The sequence below is a fragment of the Oryx dammah genome, unplaced genomic scaffold (genome assembly GCF_014754425.2).
Source record: "Oryx dammah isolate SB20612 unplaced genomic scaffold, SCBI_Odam_1.1 HiC_scaffold_18, whole genome shotgun sequence".
NCBI classification, from domain to species: Eukaryota; Metazoa; Chordata; class Mammalia; order Artiodactyla; family Bovidae; genus Oryx; species Oryx dammah.
In genome coordinates, this window is record NW_024070202.1 from 119,043,635 (window position 1) to 119,070,523 (window position 26,889).

General features: G+C 53.6%; 1 protein-coding gene across 1 annotated transcript in view; it reads right to left on the minus strand.

The window, feature by feature from the left end:
- The window catches only part of PTPRN2 (protein tyrosine phosphatase receptor type N2), a 555,617-nt gene that overhangs the window by 527,874 nt on the left and 854 nt on the right, over positions 1–26,889 (minus strand). The gene's annotated exons all lie outside the window — the stretch shown is intronic.

Sequence of the window (26,889 nt, forward strand, 5' to 3'; positions counted from 1 at the left end):
TCACACCTGCGGTCTGCCCACCTGAGCACTTGCAGCAAGTCCTATGGCTCACCCTGATTGGGTGGAGGGTCACGTGACCACTCCTGCCCCATCACTGTGGTCAGGACCATGGAGAGCTCCCCAGACTCCAGCCGAGTGAGGCTCTCTCACAAAACGTGAGGGAGAAGAAAGGTGCCTGCAGTAAGGAGGCGAGGGCCTGCCACGTGCAGGGTGAGGGTGTGCACGCTGGGCTGATGTGGACAGGCGTGGTGTGACAGGGCCAGGGCAGACAGCAGTCTGTGGAAGCGGCCCCCCCTCCCCGCCTGGCAGAGGCCCTGGGCATGAGGGCCAGGGATGCCGTGCAGAGGGCCTGCAGCCAAGCTTCACAGCAGCTCTGCCAGACGCGCTGGGCCTCTCCTGCCCCTTTAAGCGGCCGTCCCTTCCCTAGAGAGATCCAGGCTGTGGTTGCCCCCCTCCCCCCGAGCCGCCCCGCTGGAGGTCTGACTGCTGCACAGGACTTCCTCGGAGCCTGACTGTGCAACCGCTTGACGCTGCACGCACTGGACAGACGTCAGCCTGCCTGCTGACCGCTGCCCCCAGCTTCCCTGGCCCTGGGGACGGGAGGCCGCCTCGGTCGTGAAGCAGGGACGCACACACAGAGCCGGTGCCCGCTGACAGAGGCTGGCAGGGGCACCGCCCGTCGAGCAGGACTGAGCCGAGGGGTTTCCGGTGGTAGTGGTGAAAGCGCTGAGCGCTTAGATGTTCACTGGGTCCTTCCTGAGGTCACCCACATCACCGGCTCCCTGGTAAAGGAGACCAGGATGGAGCTGAAAGCTCGTCCCCTGTATTCAGCAGCCTGAGGACTGCAGCTGGGGCATCTTAATGGAGCTGCTAACAAGCCATTCTGTTTTCAGCAGCCACATAACTGGTTGTGGCTTTTCATTATTTCTGTAATCAAGTAACCCTTTCTGATCTTCCCAGCAAACAGAAATATCAATCCTGAACCTCTTTTTATTCCTAAAGTATTTGCTTCTCAAAATCACGTTATAATTGGTATTAAAATGAAGCCAGCAGAGCCAGGTCCAACCTCAAACCTTGCTTTAATAGAGACAGGAAATTGGGCGCAGACACTGAGCTCGCATGAATGCCCGTGCCCTCGCTAACCACACACAGCAGGGAGGATCCAGCCTGACCTCACCCGGGAAAGAGCTCACCTGGCGGGCCTGCTTCTGGTCTCAGGGAGTGGCTGACCCCCAGAACTCCAGTCTCCCCTCCCCATCTCCCCACATCTTGCTACAGGAAAGACACCATGTGACGAAGAGATGCTGGCTGCCACGTGCCCTGGTCTTAAACACACTCACATATCTAGGTGGAGGCTGGGAGGTGGCAGAAGGCACAGGGTGCCCCACCCTGGGAGCCATCCTTGGGGTGGCCGTGCCCCGTGGAGAGTCCTGGAGCTGGGCTCTGGGGAGATTGTTCCTGGATACACATCTGCCAGTAGTGAGACTCAGGTGGGGGCGGAGGGGGTGCGTTGTCCACATAATCACCGAAGAAAGGCAGTTCACGCCTGAGCACATTTTCTCTAGGGGTTGAAGAGACAGTGGCGCCAGGAAGCCAGCCTCGTGGTTCCACTTGCAATAGACTTCAGGGGCGTGAGACGAAGACGAGCCGATCCATTCATGCCGCACCTGCTTCCGGAGCACCCACCCTCCCTGGCCTTCCGTTGTTCTTGATCTCGCTATCCAGTCACTCATTCGTGTCCAACTCTGCGACCCCATGGACTGCAGCACGCCAGGCCTCCCTGTCCTTCACCAGCTCCCAGACTTTGCTCAAACTCATGTCCATCGACTCGGTGATGCCATCCAACCATCTCATCCTCTGTCGCCCCCTTCTCCTCCCGCCTTCAATCTTTCCCAGCATCAGGGTCTTTTCTAATGAGTCAGTTCTTCACATCAGGTGGCCAAAATACTGGAGTTTCAGCTTCAGCATCAGTCCTTCCAATGAATATTCAGGACTGATTTCCTTTAGGATGGACTGGTTGGATCTCCTTGCAGTCCAAAGGACTGTCAAGAGTCTTCTCCAGCAGCACAGTCTGAAAGCATCAGTCCTTCAGTGCCCAGCTTTCTTTACGGCCTTCTGTGGGCACCGGAACTGCTAACATGACCAGCACGTGGGTCTCTTGCTGTCTGGGACCTGGGCTCTAAAGCATGGAGTGGGAACGGAGGATGCCTGTCTGTCTCTTCACCGTGCTTTCAAATGCTCGTGGCCACCTCCTGGGGTCACCCAGATGCCCAAGTGCTGGTGGGGACGTGGGTGCAGTCCGGCAGCCAGGCAGGCAGCGGAGAGAGGAGCCTGCAGGCCTGGTCCTCACCACCGCACTGGGGTCACAGGGCGGAGCGTGGGTCATGGGGGGACCCCCCATGGGGGGACCCCACATCCATGACATTCTGCATGTCCAGAACCTGTTAGTTTTTAAAAGGCTCTCTCATCATTTGATCCCCAGTCAATTTGGAGGCAGCCAAACATTCATTGTGAGAATGAATCCATCCTTCATTTGTTACCACTTTATAGAATGAAACCACAAGCATGTCCCTGAACTTAATTTTTTCTTCCTCATGAAGGGAAACAGGTATCAATACAATCTCTTAATTGTAAAAATATTCATTATTGTCTACCGAACATGTTGCGGGAGTAGGGTTTATACATATGGATATCTCTGGCTGTGCCGGGTCTTTGCTGGGGAAAGTGGGATCCCCAATCCTTCGCTGCACGTGTGAAATCTAGTTTCCTTGACCAGGGGTCCAGCCCGGGACCCCTGCATTGGGAGTGAGGAGTCTGAGCCACTGGATGACCAGGGAACTCCCAGGAAGATTTCCAAATACATGGTTTCATTTGGCTAAAACACAGGAAGACAGACAAGTCTGATCTCTGCAGGAGTCACAGCTGTAGACGCAGCCGCTCAGGAGACGCTGAGTGCTGAAACGGGCACAGGAGACGCACGGTGGGTGCGGCCCCCCTTAGGGGCTCCAGGGACTTTGCCCACATTGGGCACACACTTGCCTGCAGGGCAGTATTAGCAGACCTGTACAGTACAGCCTTCACAAGCTTCCCACACGGCTCAGTGGTAAAGAATGCCCCTGATAATGCGGGAGACCCAGGTTCAATCCCTGGGTTGGGAAGACCCCCTGGAGGAGGAACTGCAACGTACTCCAGGATTCTTGCCTGGAGAATCCCCTGGACAGAGGAGCCTGGTGGGCTACAGTCCATGGGGTCTCAAGAGAGTCAGACATGACTGAGTAACTCAACAACAACAATACTACCTCCAGGACATGTGCCAAAACCTTGCCTTAATCTTCACGTGCAACCTCAGCAGCAGCAGTCCTGGAGCAGCAGAAGGGTCACAGGGGCAGGCCCGCTGGGTACAGGTCCCTGCACCATCTTCCCTTCCATACACAGAGCACAGGACTCCACTGAACAAAGCTGACATGGTCTTGAAAAAGCTGAACGTTGTTTAATTTTTTTAAGTTGAAGGGTTTTCATACGCACTGTATAAGTCTAAAAATGAATTTTTTCATTTAAAAAATTAATAAAAAAGAATTTGCAATAGAATATAAATTGTCCTCTAGTCCAGGCTTGCAACCTCCAGCTGCCAGCGGATTCTTGGCATCCTCCAAAGAATGCTCTCCCACACACAAGGACAGAACCACATTCAGTTGAGTTCAGTCGCTCAGTCATGTCCACCTCTTTGCAACCCCATGGACTATAGCATGCCAAGCCTTCCTGTCCATCACCAACTCCTGGAGTCGAGTCGGTGATGCCATCCAACCATCTCATCCTCTGTCACCCCTGATGTTCCCAGCATCAGGGTCTTTTTCAGTGAGTCAGTTCTTCGCATCAGGTGACCAAAGTATTGGAGCTTCAACTTCAACATCAGTTCTTCCAATCAATATTCAGAACTGATTTCCTTTAGGATTGACTGGTTAGATCTCTCCTTGCAGTCCAAGGGACTCCCACGTCTTCTCTAGCAGCAGAGTTCAAAAGCATCAATTCTTTGGTGCTCAGTTTTCTTTATAGTCTAACTCTCACATCTATACATGACTATTGAAAAAGCACAGTATTGAATAGATGGGCCTTTGTCAGCGAAGTCATGTCTCTGCTTTTTAATATGTTGTCTTGGTTGGTCATAGCTTTATTTCCAAGGAGCAAATGTCTTTTAATTTCATGGCTTCAGTCACCATCTGCAGTGGTTTTGGAGCCCAGGAAAATAAAAGTCTGTTGCTGTTTCCACTGTTTCCCCATCTATTTCCCATGAAGTGATGGGACCAGATGCCATGATCTTAGTTTTCTGAATGTTGAGCTTTAAGCCAGCTTTTTCACTCTCCTCTTTCACTTTCATCAAGAGGCTTTTTAGTTCCTCTTCACTTTCTGCCATAAGGGTGGTGTCATCTGCATATCTGAGGTTATTGATATTTCTCCCGGCAATTTTGATTCCAGCTTGTGCTTCATCCAGCCCAGCGTTTCTCATGATGTATTCTGCATAGAAGTTAAATAAGCAGGGTGACAATATACAGCCTTGATGTACTCCTTTACCTATTTGGAACCAGTCCATTGTTCCATGTCCAGTTCTAACTGTTGCTTCCTGACCTGCATATAGGTTTCTCAGGAGGCAGGTCAGGTGGTCTGGTAGTCCCATCTCTAAGGATTTTCCACAGTTTGTTCTGATCCACACAGTCAAAGGCTTTGGCATAGTCAATAAAGCAAAAGCAGCTGTTTTTCTGTAACTCTCTTGCTTTCTCTTTCTATGATCCAACAGATGTTGGCACTTTGATCTCTGGCTCCTCTGCCTTTTCTAAATCCAGCTTGAATATCTGAAAGTTCTCAGTTCATGGACCGTTGAAGCCTGGCTTGGAGAATTTTGAGCATTACTTTACTAGCATGTGAGATGAGTGCAATTGTGCAGTAGTTTGAGCATTCTTTGGCATGGCCTTTTTTTGGGATTGGAATGAAAACGGACCTTTTCCACTCCTGTGGCCACTGCTGAGTTTTCCAAATTTGCTGGCATATTGAGTGCAGCACTTTCACAGCATCATCTTTCAGGATTTGAAATAGCTCCACTGGAATTCCATCCCCTCCACTAGCTTTGTTTGTAGTGATGCTTCCTAAGACCCTCTTGACTTCACACTCCAGGATGTCTGGCTCTAGGTGAGTGATCACACCATTGTGGTTATCCGGGTCAATAAGATCTTTTTTGTATAGTTTTTCTGTGTATTCTTGCCACTTCTTAATTTCTTCTGCTTCTCTAGGTCCAAACTGTTTCTGTCCTTTATTGGGCCCATTTTTGCATGAAATGGTCCCTTGGTATCTCTAATTTTCTCGAAGAGATCTCTAGTCTTTCCCGTTCTGTTGTTTTCCTCTATTTCTTTGCATTGATCACTGAGGAAGGCTTTCTTATCTCTCTTGCTATTCTTTGGAACTCTGCATTCAGATGAGTACATCTTTCCTTTTCTCCTTTGTCTTTCCCTTCTTTTCTGAGCTATTTGTAAGGCCTTCTGAGACAACCATTTGCCTTTTTGCATTTCTTTTTCTTGGGGATGGTCTTGCTCGCTGCCTCCTGTACAATGTCACAAATCTCCATCCATAGTTCTTCAGGCACTGTATCAGATCTAATCCCTTAAATTTATTTGTCACTTCCACTGTATAATCGTAAGGGATTTGATTTAGGTCATACCCGAAAGGGCGAATGGATTTCCCTACTTTCTCCAATTTAATTCTGAATTTGGCAAAAGGAATGCATGATCTGAGCCACAGTCCACTCCCGGTCTTGCTTTTGCCGACTGTATAGAACTGCATTGCTTAAACTCAATAGGTCTTCATTCTTGCATTCTTTGAGTCTTCTTGTGAAAGGTAATGAACACAGAGAAGTGTGTACAAAGCTTGATAGCATAACACACAGTTATCAAGTATAACACACAACTGTTCGTAGAATCACTCCCTCAGCCAAGAAATATAACCCAGCCGGAAGCCCCCAGGCCAAGCACAGCCGTGCAGGGCGCTGCCGTGTCCTCGGTTCTCTAGCCTTCCCCTTGTAGGTCTGGACTCCCGTGGCCTGGACTCCCGTGTGCCTTCCTTCTTTCACTCGACTTTATACGTGATCCGAGTCATCACGGTTTGTTCAGCTTCACTGCCGTGGAATGTTTCTACTGTGTGAGTGTAAGGAACGCACAATATATTCAGTTTATACTCATAAATAGAAAATACATAAATTCCATCATACGAAATATTCATTTTGTGTCTTCTGCCCCTTAAATGCGTTTGGGGATTTCCTGACTGGCAGGCTTAGGAACAAGGCTACTTGTGAGCGTCATTTGGGGGTGTCCTGGGCGTGCAGGGCACTGCAGCTGCCGTCCACAGCCGGCTGGGCTCGGGCAGACTTCACTCCACCGCCAGCCCACAGGCTCCTGCTCTGCATCCTCAGCAGCACCCGGAGCTGGCGGGCTTGTGTCCACCCGTCTAGTCGGTGGCCCGTCTAGCCGGTGGCCCACCACACGCCGGTGGCCCGTCTAGCTGGTGGCCTGTCTAGCCGGTGGCCTGTCTAGCCGGTGGCCCGCCATGCGTCGGTGGCCTGCCATGCGTCGGTGGCTTCCACTTCACTTCTCTGCTTCAGTAACTAGGCTGAACACCATCTTATTTGCTTCAGTCATTTGTGCTTCTGCCTCAGAAATTCCTGTGCAAGTGTTTAACCAATTTTTTCTTGGATGTCTGTCTTTCCTTAAAGGTTTCTGGGGCGCCTCTATGTCACTGACCATGAGGCCTTTCCTGGGTGCACATCGTTCACCTTCTCCCACGACTGTCCCTTGTCTTAGTTCTGTCTTTATTAAGAGATGTTCTTGATTTTAAATGACGTTCTTGATAGCTGAAATTACCAATCTTTTACTTCGTGGACACAACTAAGCGACTGAACAAGAACAACTTTGTCGTTAGTGCCTTTTAAGTCCTATTTCAAAAACCTCTGTCTACTCTGAGGTCATGAAAATGTATGTTCTCATATAAAAATCTTCACAGTTTTCACTTAAGTATATAGGAGTTGATCTATATGAAGAAATGAGGTCCAGTTTCATTTTTTCTAGTATGGATCCCAGCTGTTCTAAAGCTTCGTTTTTTCATTCAAAATATCTTGAGATCTTTCTGTATCTGCACATACACAGTTCCATCTTGAGGATAAATCATAATTTGAAGAGTAATTAGGATATTCATGTGGTTTTCTATTCCAGTAGTTCAAAGACTCATTTTACATTTGATTCTTTACACACATATTTAAGCATATTCATCATGGATTTCATAGGCGTAGGCCTAGGGAGTTAAAAGCAAAGGCATTTTATATTTTCTTGGATATTGGGTTTTCTGTCTTGCTTTAAAAATTTAATCTCTGTCAAAATTATTAAAAATTCCCCTAAGTTTTCTTTTAGTGTTTATGAAGTCCCATTATACTCTTAAGTCTTTGAGCCATCTGGATTTTATTTTGGGGTGAGAAGTTTGGGAGGGATCCAGCTATATATTTTCCGAATGTCTGGCCAGTTGTCCCCAAATCATTATTGAATAATGCATCTTTCCCCGCTGATTTAAATGTCATTATCATATGCTAAATGCTCACAGCACGGGGGCTGTTTCAGGGCTTTCTGTCCCCTCCCTTCAATCTGTCTGTCTGTTCGTCATCACTGCCGCTCGGGTATAAGGACCCCATCGTCTTGGAGCACCGGGCGTGGGGCAGTCAGCGGCCCCCACACAGCCTCTCTGCTTCACGACCTTCCCGTTATGTCTCAGTGTGAACTTTAAAACTAGCCTGCTCAGTTTCAAAAGAGATTCTGTGAATGTTTCGTTGTGCTCACTGAAACACTGAGGTACTCAGAGAGCACTGATACACTACAGTGTTGGAGCTTACTACCCGGAAACACTGTCTGCTGACAACTCGCTCCCTCGCAGTCTGAGAGCAGGTCCCGTCTTGCCGTGTGTGTGTGCGTGCACGTGTGTGTGTGCGTGCGTGCGTGCATGTGTCCGTGTGTGTGTGTGTGCGCGCATGCGTGCATGTGTGTCCGTGTGTGTGTCTCTGTGTGTGCATGCGTGCACATGTGCACGTGTGTGCACGTGCATGTCTGTATGTGTGCCTGTGTGTGTGCGTGCGTGCATGTGTCCGTGTGTGTGTCTGTGTGTGCGTGTGTGCATGTGTGTCCGTGTGTGTCTCTGTGTGTGCGTGCGTGCATGTGTGTCCATGTGTGTGTGTGTGCGTGTACACATGTGCACGTGTGTGCACGCACATGTCTGTATGTGTGCATGTGTGTGCATGCGTGCATGTGTGTTTGTCTGTGTCTGTGACCGTGGATGTGTGTGTGCACCTGTGTGTGTGCGTGTATGCGCATGCATGTCTGTGTGTGCACGTGCACACGTGCATCTGTGTGTGTGCGTGCGTGTGTCTCTGTGTGTGTGCACGTGTGTGTGTGCACATGCACATGTGTCTGTGTGAGCGTGCGTGTCTGTGTGTGCACACATGTGTGCGTATCTGTGTGTGCATGTGTGTCTGTGTGTGCATGTGCATATGTGCGCATGCGCATATCTCTGTGTGTGTGCACGTGCGTGTCTGTGTGTGTGCATGAGTGTGTCTCTATGTGTGTGCACATGTGCGTGTGTGCACGTGTGTGTGCACATGCGTGTCTGTGTGCACACGTGTGTGTGTCTGTCCGTGTGTGTGTGTCTGAGTGTCTGTGCACGTGTGCACGCCTTTCCGTTCTCTCCAGGCCCTTCTCCCACAACTGCCATCTGGGGTCACAGGCTTTCTGCATGAAGACCTCCTGCTGGTTGTTCCTAGTCAGGGCACTAGCAATAAATTTTGTTTTTTTGATGTCCTGAAATGTCATAATTTCCCTTTCCGTTTAGAAAGATTCTTTCTCTGGGATAGACGTTCAGTTTGGTAGCTGTTTTCTTTCGGTTCTTTGAAGACATCATTCATTATCTTCTAGCCACCCCCAACTCTGCGGAAGCTGCTGTCAATGGCATAAGAAACCACCCCCAAAACCCATGGCTGAAAACAGCAAGCGGTGCAATTCTGCATGAGTCTGTGAGGGAGCGGGGGCCAGCTGCGGGGCTGTGCTCCTGAGACTCTCCTCCTGGGGGTCTGGGTATAACAACATCGGAGCAGCAGCATCAGGACCTCATCCTTCTGACCTCGCCTGATGGTCAAACGAGTCATAGCTGAGGCCAGAATCAGGCAGCGGGGCGGAAGCTCCACCTGCGGTCCAGGCTTGCCTGGTAGAGGGCATGCATGCAGGAAGAGGGAAGACCTGGGGCTTACTGCCATCTTGCCCGTGGTCTTCTTAGAACCTCTGAGGTTAGACGTGTTTTCTCTGGCTATGATGGCTTTTTCTAATTTGTGTTTTCAACAGCTTCACTGTATTGCTCCCAGGGCTGTGTGTGCACGCACACACACCTATTCTCGGGATTGGCGGTGCTTCCTGAGCTTTTGTGTGATGTCTCTCCCTTGTTTTGGAAATCTGCTAGTCTTCATCTCCTCAGACGCTCTGTCCCTTCTCCATCTCCTCCCCTGTGGACTGTGGCTCACAGTAAGCTCCCTCCCTGTTCATGGGTCTCTCCCTCTCTTTATATTTTCCATCCTTTTTTCTCTCTGGATAGTGTCTTCTTTTTAAGACTTTTTTTATGTGAACCATTTTTTAAAGCCTTTATTGAATTTGTTACACTATCGCTTCTGTTTCATGTTTGGTTTTTTGGCCCTGAGGCATGAGGGATCTGAGCTCCCTGACCAGGGACCACACTTGCAAGCCCTGCCCTGGAAATCGAAGTCTTCACCACTGGACCCCCAGGGCAGTCCCTGGATGCGGTCTACTGACCTATGTCACTCTTCCCCACTTACACTGTCTCGTCTGCCACTAGACCCATTGGCTGCATTTCTAGATTCAACATTTACATTGTACAGGGCTACCACATCCACACGGTTCTTCTCTGCAGACTGTGGAAAATCCAGAGCTCTCTGAACCTCTCCACTTACCAAGCACCGCTTCAAACAGCTGAATGACCGGCACTTCGGCATCAAAGGCTGATGACCTCAACACCTGCACCGCTCTGCATCTGCCCCTGCATCCACCCACTTCCTCTCGTCCTGGGGACACGCTCGGCGGTCTTGGCCGAACGCCGACACAGCGAGTGAACGGTGGAACAGGACCCAGCCGGGATCTCAACTGCACACAGGGCTTCTCCTCAGCTCCCAGCAGCCAGAGGCGCAGGGCGCCGGCCACGCACCCTTCCTCCTGCTGCATTCACAGCCTTTCACGGTCTGACCGAAGGCCCAGTGGTCCACCGGGGTCCTCACACCTAGGCAGGCCCTGGCCCAGCGCGCACGCCCGCAGCAGCTCTGTGCACCTGCTCTGAGCCTGCTCTCTCTCAGCCTCCCTCAGAGGGCCTCGATGACTGATCGGCCTGGACCGGCCCCTTGTCCTGCGGTCCTGGGACTTCAGGTCCTGGCTGTTGTCATAGCTCCATGCATCTTCTACCAGAAGTTTTCTGTACTTTATCCAGCTTTTCTATTTGCTTTGAGGTAAAATTTTTCTGTTGCAAACTGGCCATCACACCCAGAAGCAGAAATGTCCTCAGCAAAATTCAACGGCGGTTTCATAAATGACCTGCGCATTCTTCAGGTTACTCCAAGATGGCTTAAACTCCTTACGTTCCTATTTTCTTCCACTGTGTCTTCTTTGGTTGTTGGTATTTAGGAAAACCCTTCATCTGTACACTAAGCATGTAACTTACACTGTCAGTAGTTCTTCAGTGGGTTCATTGAGGTTTTCCAAGTAAATAATAATATCATCTGAAAACGACGGTCATGCTGTCTCTTCCCTTTGGTTTTATGCCTCTTATGTTTTTCACATTTGTTTGATGAGCTGATACAGAAGTCTCACCCTGGAAATTCTGATTCCATTGGCCTGGGGCAGAATGAACACAGGATGCTTCTGAGTGTCCCCAGGTGGCCCTGACGGAGGGCGAGGCTGTGGACCCCACGCTGGGGCTCAAAGCTGTGCTCAGTGACGGGGTGCCAGTCACGTGTGGGCAGAATCCCCGTGGTGCAGCTGGGCATCGGTGCTCAGTCTATCTGCCTGTGTCTCATCATCTCAAGGACCAGAGCTTGAATTTCCTCTCTCTGGTACTCTACAAATGAATATATGTATGCCCGCGCTAACCTGCTGCTATGGGAAGTCATATTAGTGCCTCACTGCTGGGCTACTCTTTACTCTGAGAAGAGTATTCTTTCAGCGTGCCACTGGGTCATGCTGGCAACATGCTATTTAGGCTTGTGTAAGAGTGCTTGAGTGGCACTGGGTGTGTGTAAGAATGCTTGAGCGGCACTAGGTGTGTGTAAGAATGCTTGAGTGGCACTAGACTTATGTAAGAGTGCTTGAGTGGCACTGGGTGTGTGTAAGAGTGCTTGGGTGGCACTGGGTTTGTGTAAGAGTGCTTGAGTGGCACTAGGTGTGTGTAAGAGTGCATGAGCAGCACTAGACTTGTGTAAGAGTGCCTGGGCAGCACTAGGTGTGTGTGAGAGTGCCTGAGCGGCACTAGGTGTGTGTGAGAGTGCTTGTGGGGCACTAGGTTTGTATAAGAATGCTTGGGTGGCACTAGACTTGTGTAAGAGTGCTTGAGTGGCACTGGGTGTGTGTAAGAGTGCTTGAGTGGCACTAGGTGTGTGTAAGAGTGCCTGGGCAGCACTAGGTGTGTGTGAGAGTGCCTGAGCGGCACTAGGTGTGTGTGAGAGTGCTTGTGGGGCACTAGGTTTGTATAAGAATGCTTGGATGGCACTAGACTTGTGTAAGAGTGCTTGAGCGGCACTGGGTGTGTGTGAGAGTGCTTGGGCGGCACTGGGTGTGTGTGAGAGTGCTTGAGCGGCACTCTGCTATAACTTTGTTGACCACGCCATCTCTCCTTGGGCCACACGGGGTCTTCTCTCTGGCTGCGGAGGGGGCTCCTCTCCAGACGTGGCACGCGGGCTGCTCACGGCAGGGGTGGCTCTTGCTGAGGAGCAGGCGCTCCAGAACGTCCCGTCTCAGTGGTGTCGGCGCATGGGCTTAGCTGCTCTGCAGCGCTCGGGCTCTTCCTGGAGCAGGGGTGGCCCCGTGCCCCCTGCGCTGGCTGCAGACTCTCAGCCCCCGGCCCCAGGGGAGCCCTGCGGGCCGCCTCTCAGTTTCTGTGTCAGCGCTGCTCCTGTGACAGAGAATCTGCAGGCTCTCTGTGTGTCATGTCAGCCCTGGGCTCATCAATTCTTTGGAAGCTGGATAGAAAGACGGCATTTTAATAAACCCTGTTGCTGTAGTAACTTGCTCTGTGCAGTTCATTTCTTCCAAGATGGACTCAAGGCAAAGCACGCACAGGACGGTGGCCACAGCGCCCCACACAGCCCTGCCAGCGTTCAAGCCCATCCAGACAGCAGCTGGGTCCACATGACAGCCGCCCGGCTCCCCCGCCCCGGGTCAGTGAGGGTCACCAGCACAGCCCACGCCTTCAGGTGCCCGTACTGGTCACTGGTCTCAGATGACACAAAGCTTCCCTTCCCCGGGGAGGAAAACGGATACAAGCAACCATCACAAAAGGTCAGGGAGCATTCAGAGAAGAAGCCTCATTGAAACCAGCAGTAGACATTTAGTAACTCCTGCCCACAATGCTTCTCCCTGTCCTCAAAGCTCCTCTTCCTTAAGGCTCCGCGCCTTGGCCACCCCCTCCCCACATGGGGTGGGGTTAGAGGTGCCATCGCTGGCTGGGGCATCACCCATCACCATGATTCAGCAGTCTAGCTCCCCACACGCCTGCGTCCTTCCTGGGTGGGGGTGCTAATCCCCAGCTCCAGCCAGTGCCTGCCACTGACACGCAACTGTAAGTCTCTTCGCAAAATGAGTTATTGAATGAACAAAGGAACAAGTGGGTTTTTTAGGCAAGAAAGAGGGATCGTGATTTTGACATTAATTTTATGATCCTGAACAATTATTCTTTTAAAGGTTATATTTGAGAAGAGAGTAAATTAGATAGGAAACTATGTATTCTATAAAATCAAAAGAGAATTATAATAATGATACGTTTATAAACGCATAAAACATGTTAAAATGCAAGGACACATAAAAAAGAGATCAAAACGGAGCTGTCTCCAGTGACTGGCCCATGGGCTCACTTTTTCCCTGCTCTCCTGCGCATGCTAACTTTCCTTTCATGATGAACTGCTTTGATAATGGAAAATAAAGCCTCCATAAAGCTCTGCACTTTGGGCCACACCAGTCAGCACCTTTTGCTTACAAGAAGCACTGCCTTCAGGCCACTGGGGGCTTCCCACGTGGCACTACTGGTAAAGAGCCCCCTGCCAGTGCAGGAAGACCCCTGGAGGAGGGCACGGCAACCCCCCCAGTATCCTCGCATGGAGAATCCCATGACAGAGGAGCCTGGCGGGCCACAGTCCACAGGGTTGCCGAGAATCAGACAGGACTGAATGACGGAGCACGCACGCACAGGCCACTGGGACTCAGCATGCCTCCCGCCCAGCCTGCTCGTGCCCAGGGAGCAAGGCCTCTTACCCCACAGGACAGACTGACCGCCGCTACCCACGACTGGAAAGGAGCCTGTCTCAGGATTGAGGAAACAAACGAGAAAACCAAAGTACATTGTTTAAAAGCTTTGATCTTAAGGGAATCAGATAAAATTGGGAACAGATTTGAATAGGAAAAAAGATCACTCTTGAATGACTTTTAATAATCATTAATCTGCAGTACGCTTTTTTACCTACTTCTGCCCAAAGCAGTATCTGTGGAGATTTTTAAGTTTGGTTCCCATTTCCACTCAAGCACCCAGGCTTCTTCCACGCTACCTCTCTGTCGACGACAATGTTTGGGAGACAGTGAGGAGCGACAGGCGCTCAGACCACAGATGACGCTGTGCCCCACGCAGGGTCGCCCATGCCCAGACAGGTGCAATAGCATGTGGGTGTGAGAGCGCTCAGCTCTGTGTGTCTCCCCGGGACATCGCAGGCCACAGCGGGGCATCTCACGCCTCTCAGCACAGCTTCACCCCATCCTGCTCGGGGCACCCACAAGCGGTGACCCACAGCAGCTGGTCTTCTCTGTGGGCTGCATGGAGGTCGGTACTTGCCCCCCACCCACCCCTGGAGGAGTAACTCAGAGACCCAGCCCTGGGGCAAGCCGTGGGGCTGGGGGACACTCTGCCGTCTGGAACTCAGGAAGTGGGCAAAGTGGGCGTGAGGCCCCTTGCCTTCCTCGGACCCCAAGAAACAGTTCATAGACTGTCAGACCCCAAGCACTTCCCACCACATGCTGTGTACAAACCAGGAGCAGAGCAAGGAGTCCACGTGGGTCCGCCCTGGCTTGGGGCTCTGGACACGGGGAGCCCTGAGGCAGGAGTCTGGACTGCCCCACGTGCCTGAGCTCTGCAGCGCTTAGCCTAATGCCGGGAAGCCCCACCCACAGCCCTCTAGGAACCAGGGAAGAACTAAAACAGGGGCCTCCCTCCTTCTCAGGGGGAGACAGTTCCGCAGCTCATCCCCACCTAAGCGGACCGTCTGCAGCCCGTCTGCACCCCATGCTCCCGAGAGCCCTCTCACCACCCCAACACGTCAGCTGGGAAATAGGCAGCTCTGACAGTTGTCTTGAAATTGGTGGTGGTCCGACCAGCGTCATCTTGTTTTAAGTATGGTTAGTCTCCAGTTCCAGGACTGGTTTGTTCCTATTTCCTTGAGGCCAATTCTCCAGACTGCCAGCTTACATCATGGCTGCAGTCTGCTCATCGTGCAGTTAACGTCTTCCGCCCGGTGGGTGTTTTGGCATGTACAAACCAGCCCAGAGGACATGGCTCAGAATACTACCTGCAGTGCTTAAGGAGGACTAAAGCTCCTTGACTCTTTAATAGCTAAACTATTACTATTTCAGCATTCAAAAAATTCAACATTCAAAAAACTAAGATCATGGCACCTGGTACCATCATTTCATAGCAAATAGATGGGGAAACAATGGAAACAGTGACAGACATTATTTTCTTGGGCTCTAAAACCATCGCGAACAGTGATTGCAACCAGGAAATTAAAAGACTCTTGCTCCTCGGAAGAAAAGCTACGACAAACCTAGACAACATATTAAAAACCAGACATCACTTTGCTGACAAAGGTCTGTATAGTCAAAGGTATGGTTTTCCCAGTAGTTATGTATGGATGTGAGAGTTGGACCATAAGGTAGGCTGAGCATGGAAAAATGGATGCTTTCGAATTGTGGTGCTAGAAAAAACTCTTGCGAGTCCCTTGGACTACAAGGAGATCAAACAGTCAATCCTAAAGAAAGTCAGTCCTGGGTCCTGAATAGTCATTGGAAGGACTGATGCTGAAGCTGAAACTCCAACACTCTGACCAACTGACTGGAAGAGCTGACTAATTGGAAAAAACCCTGATGCTGGGAAAGATTGAAGGCAGGAGGAGAAGGGGACGACAGAGGACGAGATGGCTGGATGGCATCACCGACTCGATGGACATGAGCTTGAGCAAACTCCAGGAGATGGTGAAAGACAGGGAAGCCTGGCATGCTATAGTCTATGGGATTGCAAAAAGTCAGACACGACTGAGCGACTGAACAACATTATTGTTACATTTTGACTATTTCCCTTTGTTTTGCATTTTCTGACTTCTCTGATGAAATGTATTCTTCAATGTTTTTCTACAGACAAATTGTAAACAGAGGACTGGGGCGAGGGTGCAGAGCCTGTTCTGGGAAGGCCACACAGGGTCCTGCTCTGTTGCAACAGGAGCAAGAGCAGGACCAGGGGACCCCAGTGACGCAGGGCGGAAGCACACAACGTGAGTGCACAGTGGTCGCCAGGCAGACTGGACAGCCAGGCGGCGCTCGTGGGTGGGCGGCCTGGGCGGGCCGGCAGAGTGTTCTATTAGAACCTCATGTCAGCTGACTGTTTAAACCATGCGTATGCATCCCTTTGATAAAGTTAACTGAGGGAAAGTTTAAAGCACGGCGTCCCGTGAACACAAACTAACATCTGCTGTGACCAGCTCTGCCACGGACACTACTCTAGACGCCCAGAAACACCAATCAGCTGGGCAGGCAAGACCCCACCATGCGGCTCACACTCTAGGAGCAGACAGCCCGGAGCCCACACACACAGCGAGCCCAGATTGGTGAGCGGTCCCATGCGCCGGACATTGCCCTGAGTACCTGGTCTCCAGCGGGTGCCTGCTGAGGGCTGGCCAGGGCACCTGCTGCTCCTGGGCACTGGGGCAATTGGGCAGAGGGCCTCTGACCTCCCGAGGCTCCCGCGTAGAGCTCCCAGGTCACGCTGTGAGGCTGCTCACTTGGGGCCCTACTTTCAGACCCTGACCCGGGCGCCCTGCCCCCTCCCCAGGGGTCTCTCTGTTGAACGATGTTTCAGACCCTGACCCAGGCACCCTGCCCCGTCCCCGGGGGTCTCTCTGTTGGGCGGTGTTTTAGACCCTGACCCGGGCGCCCTGCCCCCTCCCCTGGGCTCTCTCTGTTGGACGATGTTTCAGACCCTGACCCGGGCGCCCTGCCCCGTCCCTGGGGGTCTCTCTGTTGGGCGGTGTTTTAGACCCTGACCCGGGCGCCCTGCCCTCCTCGAGGGTCTCTGTTGGATGGTGCTTCGTGCAGCGACACGAAGGACACATTTGCACTTAGCACGGTGCTCCCTCCCTCGCTTTCCACGGCACACATTTGAGTCACTGGCCTTCAGAACTTCGGTAATTCTACTGCCAAAGATCTGGCAGCCCCGCACCAAGTCTGGCCTTCTTGGGAGGTCGGGTTATACTGAGTTGTGCCAACTGTTTACATCCCTGTTCTGCCAGGCACCCTATCCTGTCTGTACCTGAGCAAAGAGCCGGACAAGCAGCCAGTCTATGGTGCAGCTGGTATTTTGAGGCCCAAGTGAAATAAAGTGTACGAAATCTCCCATAAATTATATAACACTGTGCAGGTGTTAATAATATTTATAGCTGTTTACAGTCTTCTGTGTTTGGGGAAATATCCTAAATAACGAAGTGCAGAATACTGTCAATGCCTTGGACTAGGGTTATTTACCTAAGACAGCCTTGTGTTGCAATCTGCAATTTCTTAAATGGCAGACTCGTCATGTGCATTGATTTGCACGTCCACAGAGAACTATCTTCTGTGCTAATGATGCTCTTGCTAACAAACCGTACAAGTAACACTGAGGAGACTGAACTGCCCTCCACATGCTCGGCATTGTTGCACAAAACACAGCTGGCGTTTCAGTGCAGATGCTGAGGGATTTTCAGGGTTGGAAGGTTTCTCAGGAACCACCTGGCCCAGTGTTTCTCAGCTATGGCTGCGCGCTAGAACCACTTCGGGGAGCTTTAAAACAGGAAAGGAAAGAGCTGATCCCAATCCCCTCTCCCCCACCCTGGCACTGCCTGGCCATCAGTTGTTTAAAAGCCTCAATACACAGCTGTAAAATGTTTTACAGGTAAGAACCTCATTTTACAGGTAAGAAAACGGGCTCTTTCCAAGGAGGAGAAAGCTCCTCCCATGAAGAATTCACTTAAATAGCAAGTCCAGGAAAGGCTGGCGGCAGAGCCTAGACTGGCCCTGAGTGCCGTGACTCTGAGTCCATTCTGTCCATGCCTCAGAAATCAGGACAACGGTGTGTGCACGAAGGTGCTTACACACACACACACACCAGACAATCAACAGCATCGGCCTTCAGATTAAGATAAAAACATTAATCCACAGTGAACAGACCCAAAACGTGAAGACCGGGGTCTAGCAGCAGCGTGCACGTGTATCTGTGGCTGAGCCCCCTCTCTGTGCAGCTGACGCTGCCACCACACTGTCAGTCATGCTGTCAGTCGGGCCATGAGCCGGGCCGTCAGCCGGGCTTTGGGCCGTCAGTCGGGCTGTCAGCCGGGCCGTCAGCCGGGCTTCGGGCAGTCAGTCGGGCCGTCAGTCGGGCCATGAGCCAGGCCGTCAGTCGGGCTGTCAGTTGGGCCGTGAGCCAGGCCGTGAGCCGGGCCATCAGCCGGGCCGTGAGCCGGGCTTTGGGCCGTGAGCCGGGCTTTGGGCCGTGAGCCGGGCTTCGGGCCGTCAGTCGGGCCGTGAGCCGGGCTTCGGGCTGTCAGTCGGGCTGTGAGCCGGGCTTCGGGCCGTGAGCTGGGCTTCGGGCCATGAGCCGGGCCGTCAGTCGGGCCGTGAGCCGGGCTGTCAGCCAGTGTGTGTTGCCTGTGTGTGTGCTCAGTCACTGTTCCCAATACAAGTAAAGAGTGTCTTTAAAGTTTGGGTCTAGTTGTTTTGTTTGTGATTCCTTTTAAAGGGTAGAGGAACCAAGTGCAAGTTGCTGACGCACCTCTGTCTGTGGCAGGCGAGAGCGGCCAGCCTGCGGACACTGGCCGTCGGCAGCCCGGGCCCCCAACCCCAGCCACTGGGCAGAAGGAGACACGGGACGTGGAGGCTGACGGCCACAGAGGCCAGCCGGTCAGACCAGAGGTGCGGCTGGCAACCTGGGCTCGGGCGTGTGAACTGACACCGCCCCGTCCCCAGGACCCTCAGCGGTCTGGGCAGCACTGGAGTGCGTTTCGGTTCGCGGAAGCAGATGAGAACACGCACGTCCTGTGAGCCGTCAGAGCTGCCTTCAGAGCACCTGTTCAGTCCACTGGGCAAGTGAGGGAGAGGCCCTGGCCGGTGGGGAGCAAAGGCGTAGGGGGTTTTCCTCCCATCAGAACAAGGGCTGACGCTGGAAAACGTAAAGTAGAGCTGGAAGAATTACATCTGGGCACAGGTTATAATCAAATAAGGTCACAGTGTTCTATTCCAGCAGCTGGGAACATACAATTTATTCTGTTTTGCTGAAGAACTAAGACTGTTCAAAATGCAATCCTATGGTGGGTTTTCCCAACTGCGTGATTTTCTAGTGGCCTGTGGGATAATCTGCCTTTTATTTCTTACATTTCTGCATCTTACCAGAATCTCCAGTAACCTGACTCAAGAGAACTTCCCAGGTAGGTACCCCAAGACAAGCCCCGCCTTCTCCTCCACAAGGAGGTCAGCAAGCCCCTAAAGTCCCATGCAGGGTGTTCCCAGGGGCCCTCCTACCACAGCCAAACACGAAACCACCAGAAACGGCCCACGCACCGACAGACCAGGCCTCAGCATCAGAGCAGGAGGCGCGGGCCGGGGAGGGCCAGGTGACGGCCGGTGCCGATGACCAGGCGGGGAGGAAGCTCAGGACCCCCGTCACTGGGGGAGGGTCGTGTACAGACACAACCCTGAGCGTGAGTCTCCATGGATTTTTATATCACACAGAATTGTAGGAAGGTGTGGGGTGTCTGCTGCTGGGTGAGCAGAGAAGGCGCCAGGGTGGGAAGGGTCTGCTCCATCCCTGGTGAGCCCACCCGGGCAGCCAGGGACTCCCTGGAGACCAGGCAACACTGTGGGAAGGGGCCGGGACCCGTGGGATGTCCAGACTGCCCACGTTCTGGTGGACTGGCTGCTCGAGGACATGAAACCCTGGTCATCAGGCTTGAGAAAGCCAGTCCACGTCTGGACCACAGCCTAGGTAACCGCTATTTTAAAGCCTCCATTAATCTTGGACTGCTTCCAATCTCTTCTACATCACAATGCTTACAAACCTGGACACTTGACCTTGAGCTGGCCTAACTTCCACGGACCCAGAGCAGCAGGGTGGGCGGTGTGGATCTGGGGAGCCTGGGGTCTATGCAGACTGGCCCCACCACCAAGAGGCCTTCAGGCCATCATGCTTTCCCCCTCTTTCTCTCCAAGTATTCCCAGGGGATCAGTTCTACTCTAAGCAAAAATCAGAGCTGTTACTTTTTTCCAAAAAGGAGGAAACAGCAGGAAAGTACACTGGCCCGTCAGACCTCACGGCGGGCAGCTGAGGAAGCGCCTCCTCCCCGGAAGACGACGGAGCCTCTGGGCCGCCTCCTCGAGGATGGAGGAGGTCTGCCCAGGGCTGGCCCTCCTGACAAAGCCCGGGGCTGGCCACAGGCTGTGTCCACAGGGTCTCTCCCACCCACAGCATCACCTGGCTCCAGTCTCTGTGATTTCTTCCAATTCTGAGAACAAGTTCAAAATCCATTAACAAAGCCGATTTCAAGCCAAATGAATAAAGGGGAGGCCCTTCCACAGGTGGTTTCCTCTGATTAATATTTACGAGAACAGAAGCAACTGAGACCCTGGGTGACGCGTGTCCCAGCCCAGGATCTCTCCCGGGTTTGGGTGAGCGTGGGGCTCCCAGCTCATTCCATCATCGGAATCTGCCTTCAGGGAACAAGATGACACCAGTTGGCAGCTCGCCCGGCCGGTGCTTCCAGCCAGGCCCCAGGCCCTCGTGAAGGTGCCTGCAACGCGGTCATTCTCACCTCAACACCCACCTCACCACAGATGGCCATTTCCTCGCCGTGGCAGCATCTGCAGATTCATAAATGGCAAAACCACAACGCTGACCCCAACACCCCCTGTGCCATCGTGAGAAGCAAACACTGAGCTCAGCTGGGGGATGGTGGGTCACTCCTGAGTCGGGGGAGGCAGAGACCTCTGCCGTTACCCAGCCGCCAGCTGACCCTCTGCAGACCCGCCCTGTGAAACCTGTGCGTCCAGTGTCCCAGGCGGGCAGAGACTCCCAGGAGCAGCAAAGGCTCCTGACGGTGTCTCCCCAGCTGCCTCAGGGTGGAGCTGCGCTGACTGGAAATCAGCCCAGTGGCCAAGTTTAGGCCACAGAAACTGATGGCAAATCAACACAGCTCGCCCAGAGCTAGCTGCTGACCACTGACCAACATAGTACTGGCCGAACCACTGGAACTAGGCCCCACACGGTTACCCAGAGACCAAAAAAAAAAAAAGCTTTTAAAAAATACCACGATATAATCTCTAGGACTCAAGTTTAGTATAAAACTTTGCTTTAACAATACAGACTTTTGTGCTTCTCACAGTGAGTGACTACGGGCACACTCCAAGCTCTGGTCACACCATACATACTGCTCACCTCATCTCTGGCCACGGCTAAAAGCATCAAGAGCTCGGGGCCCCCAGTGCCAGACCCCAGTCTCCTCCAACACCTCTGGCAAAATGAACCAAAACTGAATGAGGATTTAGCACATTTCTCTCAAGATTGCAGCAATTCTAGACTCAAAGTCCTACGAGCAGAGAAGGAGCAGCCATGAAACTGTTAGAACTGTAACACCCTCCCTGCTGCAAACCCACAGCCCTCCTCAAGAGCGACAAGCAACTGTCTCCATAAGGAGCCGCTTCAGGGTGTGAGTGTGGGCAGGGCGGGTAAGCAGAAGCCCACGCCTGGGACAGCTCCAAGAGGGCAGGCTGATGTCTCACAGGGCAGAGAGGGCACGTGCCCACATCATCTGTGCTCGGCAGGGGAGAAGGCGCACCTGCAGACGGGGCCACACCACAGTCCTGCGCCCAATGCGACGTGCTACAATCACCATGCAACTGGATGGGGCAGGGGCTGGGAGAGGAAAGGATGCCCTCTCTGAGCAGTGGATGCTTCCTAAAGCGCAGAAATGCAGACACGGGGCTCCCAAGAAAGACATGGTCATAGCCTCAGAAAATCCAGATTCATTTGAAATGAGCTAATTAAAACTCCAATCTTGGCTTTGAGAGACAGCTCAGATCATCCAACCATCTAACAGTTAACAATGACAAACTGGGGAAAAAAATGTTTTAAATATTAATGCAGGAAAAAAACAAGTTGCCATAAGTATCTTTAAAAACAAATGTTAAGCATTTTAAAGGAAAAGAAAAAAACTGCAAGGCAGGTACCACTTCAATAAACAGCTCAAACAGGGAAGCGTCTTGGCCCTGACTGACAAAGTCTACTTGGCTTAACTTGCTCCACCCAGGCCCCCCACGCACCTGCCCAACAGCTCTCTTCTCTACGTCAGTGACATTCCTCAGTAGACACCAAGACCTAGTACTTATAAGACCAAAACCGAAACCAGAGCATCGATGAGCAGAGACTCAGGCCAGAAAGGAAGCCCTGGTGGGCATGGGGTGGGGGGCGGGTCTCACTCCCTCACCCGCCTGCACGGAGCCCGGCAGTGTGGCCCAACTGGACATCACCACGGCAAACCCTGACCCAAGGGAAGGAGCCACGGAGCCTCAGGAGTCCACACAGACTGCTCATCCACCAAGAAGCCAACATACGCTAAGATCATGGGCGGACCCAGGGAACCTGGACCTCGTTGGAGATGCTGTCCGTAACTGGCACGTCAAGTTAACTTTCCCCGCAGAACGCTCTAAACAGCCCTGGTTGGGATGCAATGGAAAGCATGCAAGGTTTCACTGCTAGACAATTCATTATCCTCTTCCATGTTTATAATTAAAGACTTTGAAGAGTTAATTGAGCCAACTGGTAAGTCAATCTAGAAACTGGTACAGAAGGAAGAAATGACATCTTAAGACACACATTCACCCCACGCAGGGTGCTGCCCTCAAAGGTGTCATTCTGCTGGGAAATGGCAACGCTGCCTCCCATCTCCCCTCACTCCTCCGTGGGGAGGAGGACCCCCGGGTGGGAGACACTCTGGGCAGACGGGCAGTGGGCGCTGGGAGAATGGGCTGCTGGGCCAGAGGGCGTGTCCCGTCGGGGGCGTGTCCCGACAGAGGGCGTGTCCCGTCAGGGGCGTGTCCCGACAGAGGGCGTGTCCCATCGGGGGCGTGGCCCGACAGAGGGCATGCCCATCAGTGGCGTGTCGTGATAGAGGGCGTGTCCCACGGGAAGAATTCCTTGAGAGGCCTGGGGAGGCGAAGGCCCCAGAGGAACCATCTAACTGCCCCCTGGGAGGAGCACTGACGGAGAGCTGGGAGTGGGGGACGCAGCAGGGACCTCAGACAGCACCCCAAAGCCCGAAGCACAGGGAAGCACACCGCGGGGCCAGCCGAGTCCAGCAGTGGCGGCAGGACAAGCTAGGTGAGGCTGGTCGGCAGTGTGCTGGAGAGTCTAGGATCAGGGCACTCACGCCCGCCCTATGCAGGGTGGACCCTCAGGAGCTTGCCTCCTTAGCTCCCGACCCCCTAGGAAGGCCACAGACAGCAAGATCTGGAGCTACACTTTTACGCACGGGGTGTGTCCTCTCGTTGTTTACTCAGAACAATTAAACACCCCTGTCCCCTCCAGGACTGGTTACTCTGGAGACAAAAACACACGAGATCCGAACACGAGGGTCACACCAGCCATGCTGCGAGCCGCCCCATGAGGTGCAAAGAAGCGAGTCCTCAGCCTCTGACACAGGCACATCTCTAGTCCCCAGAAATGCCCGCCCAGGAGCAGGGAGAGGTGGCCTAGGGGCTCCAAGGGAATTCAGGCCCGGGGCCGCTGAGGGGAGGGGAGCGCCAGCCTGCCTCCTGCAAGGTAGCCCGACCGCCACCCCAGAGGCGGAGACGCAGGGCGCGCCCGGAGCAGCTTCCTGGCCCCTGAGCTGCGATGCAAGCGTGGCCAGGCAAGGAGGAGTGAGAAGACCGGTCCTGCAGGAGCCAAGCCTGAGGGACGGCTGCACAGGGGCCCTCAGAGCCTAGGGAGCCTGTGGGCCCGCCAGCTGCGCGCATGTTCCTGCGCGGGGCAGCCGCTCAAATGGAGCCGAATCAATTGCAACTCATCTCCAGTCATTCATGTGAGGCTCGAAATTGCATTTTTTTTTTCTGTTAACATGCCAAATTAAACTCTGCTTCGCACCGTTTAACTTAGTAACTAATCCCCACTCATTCCCCCTGAGTTGTGGTTAACTGGGATCTGGGAGGGGAGCGAGCCTCCCAGCCACACACCTCTGGGCAGCTGTGGCTGGAGCCAGGTCCTGCCCGCAGAGCCATGGACCCACGCCCTCCTGGTACGAGACAGGTGAGGCTGTTCCATGTGCTCCCTGCTAGATCTTTCTCGTGAGGAGACGCCTGGCTGCGGTGACAGCATCCCCACAGCTCACTGCCCCAGGCCAGCTCAGGCTTCTGCAGGCCAGCGGCGGGGACCGGGCCCTCCCTGTGGGCCCGGCGGCGGAGGCAAAAGCAGTCGCATAACCACTCAGGGCTCATGTCCCCAGGCCGCCAAGGGGGAACGCTTGTCCACCTGATGCTCTCCTTGGCCGCGACACAGCCTCTTCCCTGAGCCTCTCCTCTGCAGAAAGAGCAGGACACCATCAAGGACCCAGGACACAGGGAAGGGAGGAGATGAGACTGAAAGGCCGAGGACACGGCTCGAGAATGTGCTTCCTTAGAGGAATCGCTTCTCTGATGCAGACAAGTGGACTCGCGGGACAGGTGAAAACTCCCCCAGGTTACAAATGCCACCCCTCCATCTGGGCAAACTGCAGACAGATGGACACAACTTCTCCCCCATGATTCAGGAACTTTTCAAGGAAAACCCCTCTCAGAGAACGAGAGCAGCATGGATCAGAGACAGCAGCTGGGCTGCCCCAAACTGACAGACTTCAGAATATTCAAACCCTGCACCTCCTCCTGGTCCTTGGGGGCACGTGACTGGTCTCATCTGCCATCTCCACCGCAGTAAGGTCAGCGAGTGCTTCGTGGGGAGGTGGGCGGAGGAGGGGGCTGGCCCCCAGCCATCGTCTCCCAGCACAGGGGTCTCCTCAGATATGCCCAGCGTCTCACAAAGGCTGCAGCCTAACCCTGAAGAGCTGCTGCAGGAGCTGGACTCGCCGGAGCAGAGCATGAGGAGGGCCCACTGGTGAGGGCCAGACCCGCCGGCTGGCCTCTGCATCCTGCCGACAAAACCGTGCTGGAAAGGCGACATCCTCAACATCCCTGACCAAGCGCCGTGGACTTGAGAGGTATCCGGACAACTTATCATCAAACGCTACCTCCTTGGCCTCTGGAAGCCCAGTCAGGATAGTATCATCCAGTGAAGAACCAGTGAGCCAACTGTTTCTCAGGGCTGCTGTTATTACCTCAACAGCAGAAGCCGAAACAGGAGCAAGACCTTCCTGAAACAAGGTGGGAACGGGTCTCACAAAGCAGACTTTGTGAAGCCATTCCATGGGAACCCATCAAGCTTCAAAGTCAGCCTCCAGAGCTGGTGGTGGGGAACACCGAGCAGCCCCTCTGCACGCTGCTCCGCCCAGAGCCGGCAGTCGCCAGAGCTGAGTCCCGGAGCCTCCGCCCGCGGCCTGGGGTGTCTGGACCACACGGCCTCGCCAGGCTCTCGGGTGGCCCATGATTCAGACCACATCCATTCTGTTGGTCCGACCCAGTCTGTTTTCAGACCGGCAGTACTTCTTCATGGTCTCCAAGTTGTCAAATTAAGGCTCCTTACTATTCCATTTTTCCAGTGCAATAACGGAACAGCCCCGTTTATCAAACTAGCCGAGACACGCCGGGTACACAGCAGGCCACAGCAGCAGCTGGCAAACTCCGCCTGTGGTCGCCGAACATTTACATGGAAAAAAGTGTTCCGAGAGCTTCCAACAAAGTTACTGATTTGATCTGCTTCTTTTGAGAAAGCTTCAGAAGGAAACGAAGAACGGGGGAGGGAGGGAGGGGGAACGGTTGTTCACAAGCCTGGGGGTCTGTGCCCTGAGGACTGGAGGCTGCGTATCCGAGACCCCAGAAGGGCCAACTCGAGAAGAAGGTGGGGTGCCCTGAGAGCTGACCTAGGCTCCTCCCAGCTCGGAGGCCCTGCCCGCCGGCCCCGTGAGCGGCTGCCATGGGACGGACGCTGTGAGCTGGGCGCCGTCCAGGAGCCCCCTCCCAGCCCCAGCCTCTGCTCCTCCTCTCTGGGACCCCTGCAGCTCAACACCAGACTTGGGGAGCTGTTCCCTGCCCAGGTTCTCACCCCATTACCACCCTCAGTGCCAGCCCTAACTCCAGACAGTCTGTCCTTCTGCCCACTCACTTCAGACACCCAGCACGTTTCTGCCGAGAAGCTCCCCACTGCAGCCAGAACAGGGTCCATGGCTCCCCAGAGCTGCCGAGCGGGAGCTGGGGGCTGGGCCCACTCAGTCAGTGCCCATGGCGGCAGGCCCGAGCCAGACCTGCCTCTCAGAATCAGCTCAGCAGATGCTGCAACGTCTTTATTAGAAGAGCCTTATTGTGAAAGTAACACAAGACCGCTTTAATAAACGAAGGCATGCAAAGGGACTTCAATGTCCGTTGATGTCCCCCACACCCCCGGCCAGGCTGAGCCCCACAGCCTCGCCCGGGGTCACGAGCCGGGCCAGCACCTTCCATCCCTGCTTGCTGCTGTCCCCTCGCTTGGTCAGGCCACAGCGGGCCCTCAGCTGGACCGGAGGAATATCAAACACCGGCTGTCTCCATAAGTCAAGGCCCACGTGTTTGTGTTTACACTTAAATTGCCTTCCGTTTCCACATAACTCAGAGCTACTCTGTTACGTAACATCAGTACCCTCCACGCCAGGGAGGCAAGTGGAGGTTCGGGGGAAGCAGAGCCCGCAGGAGCTGTGACAGCTGCAGGCCTGCTCCCCGTCGGGGACAGAGGGGAGGCTCCGAGCTGCAGCGCTTGCGCTGCCGGGCCGCCCGAGCCTGCACTCACGTCAGACACATGCCTGTTTCTTTTAGAGTCCAACTTCACCAACTCAGGGCAGATGACACGGTTTTTAAAATAAACTATTTTTTCAAAAGCTGCCTCCAGATAAAAGCTTCACGCGGTGTAAGCACGAGGAGCCATAGCTGGGGCCCAGCAAGAGGCCCACCTGCGCGGCTGTGGCAAGGAGGCTCTCGGCCGGCCAGCGCGCGGCGGCCCGACCCAGGTGGGCTCCCGTCACACAGCCGCTGCAGCCCCCAGCCCAGGCCAGTGCGCCCCACAACCTGCAGAGTTCTCCCCAAAAAGAACGAACACAGA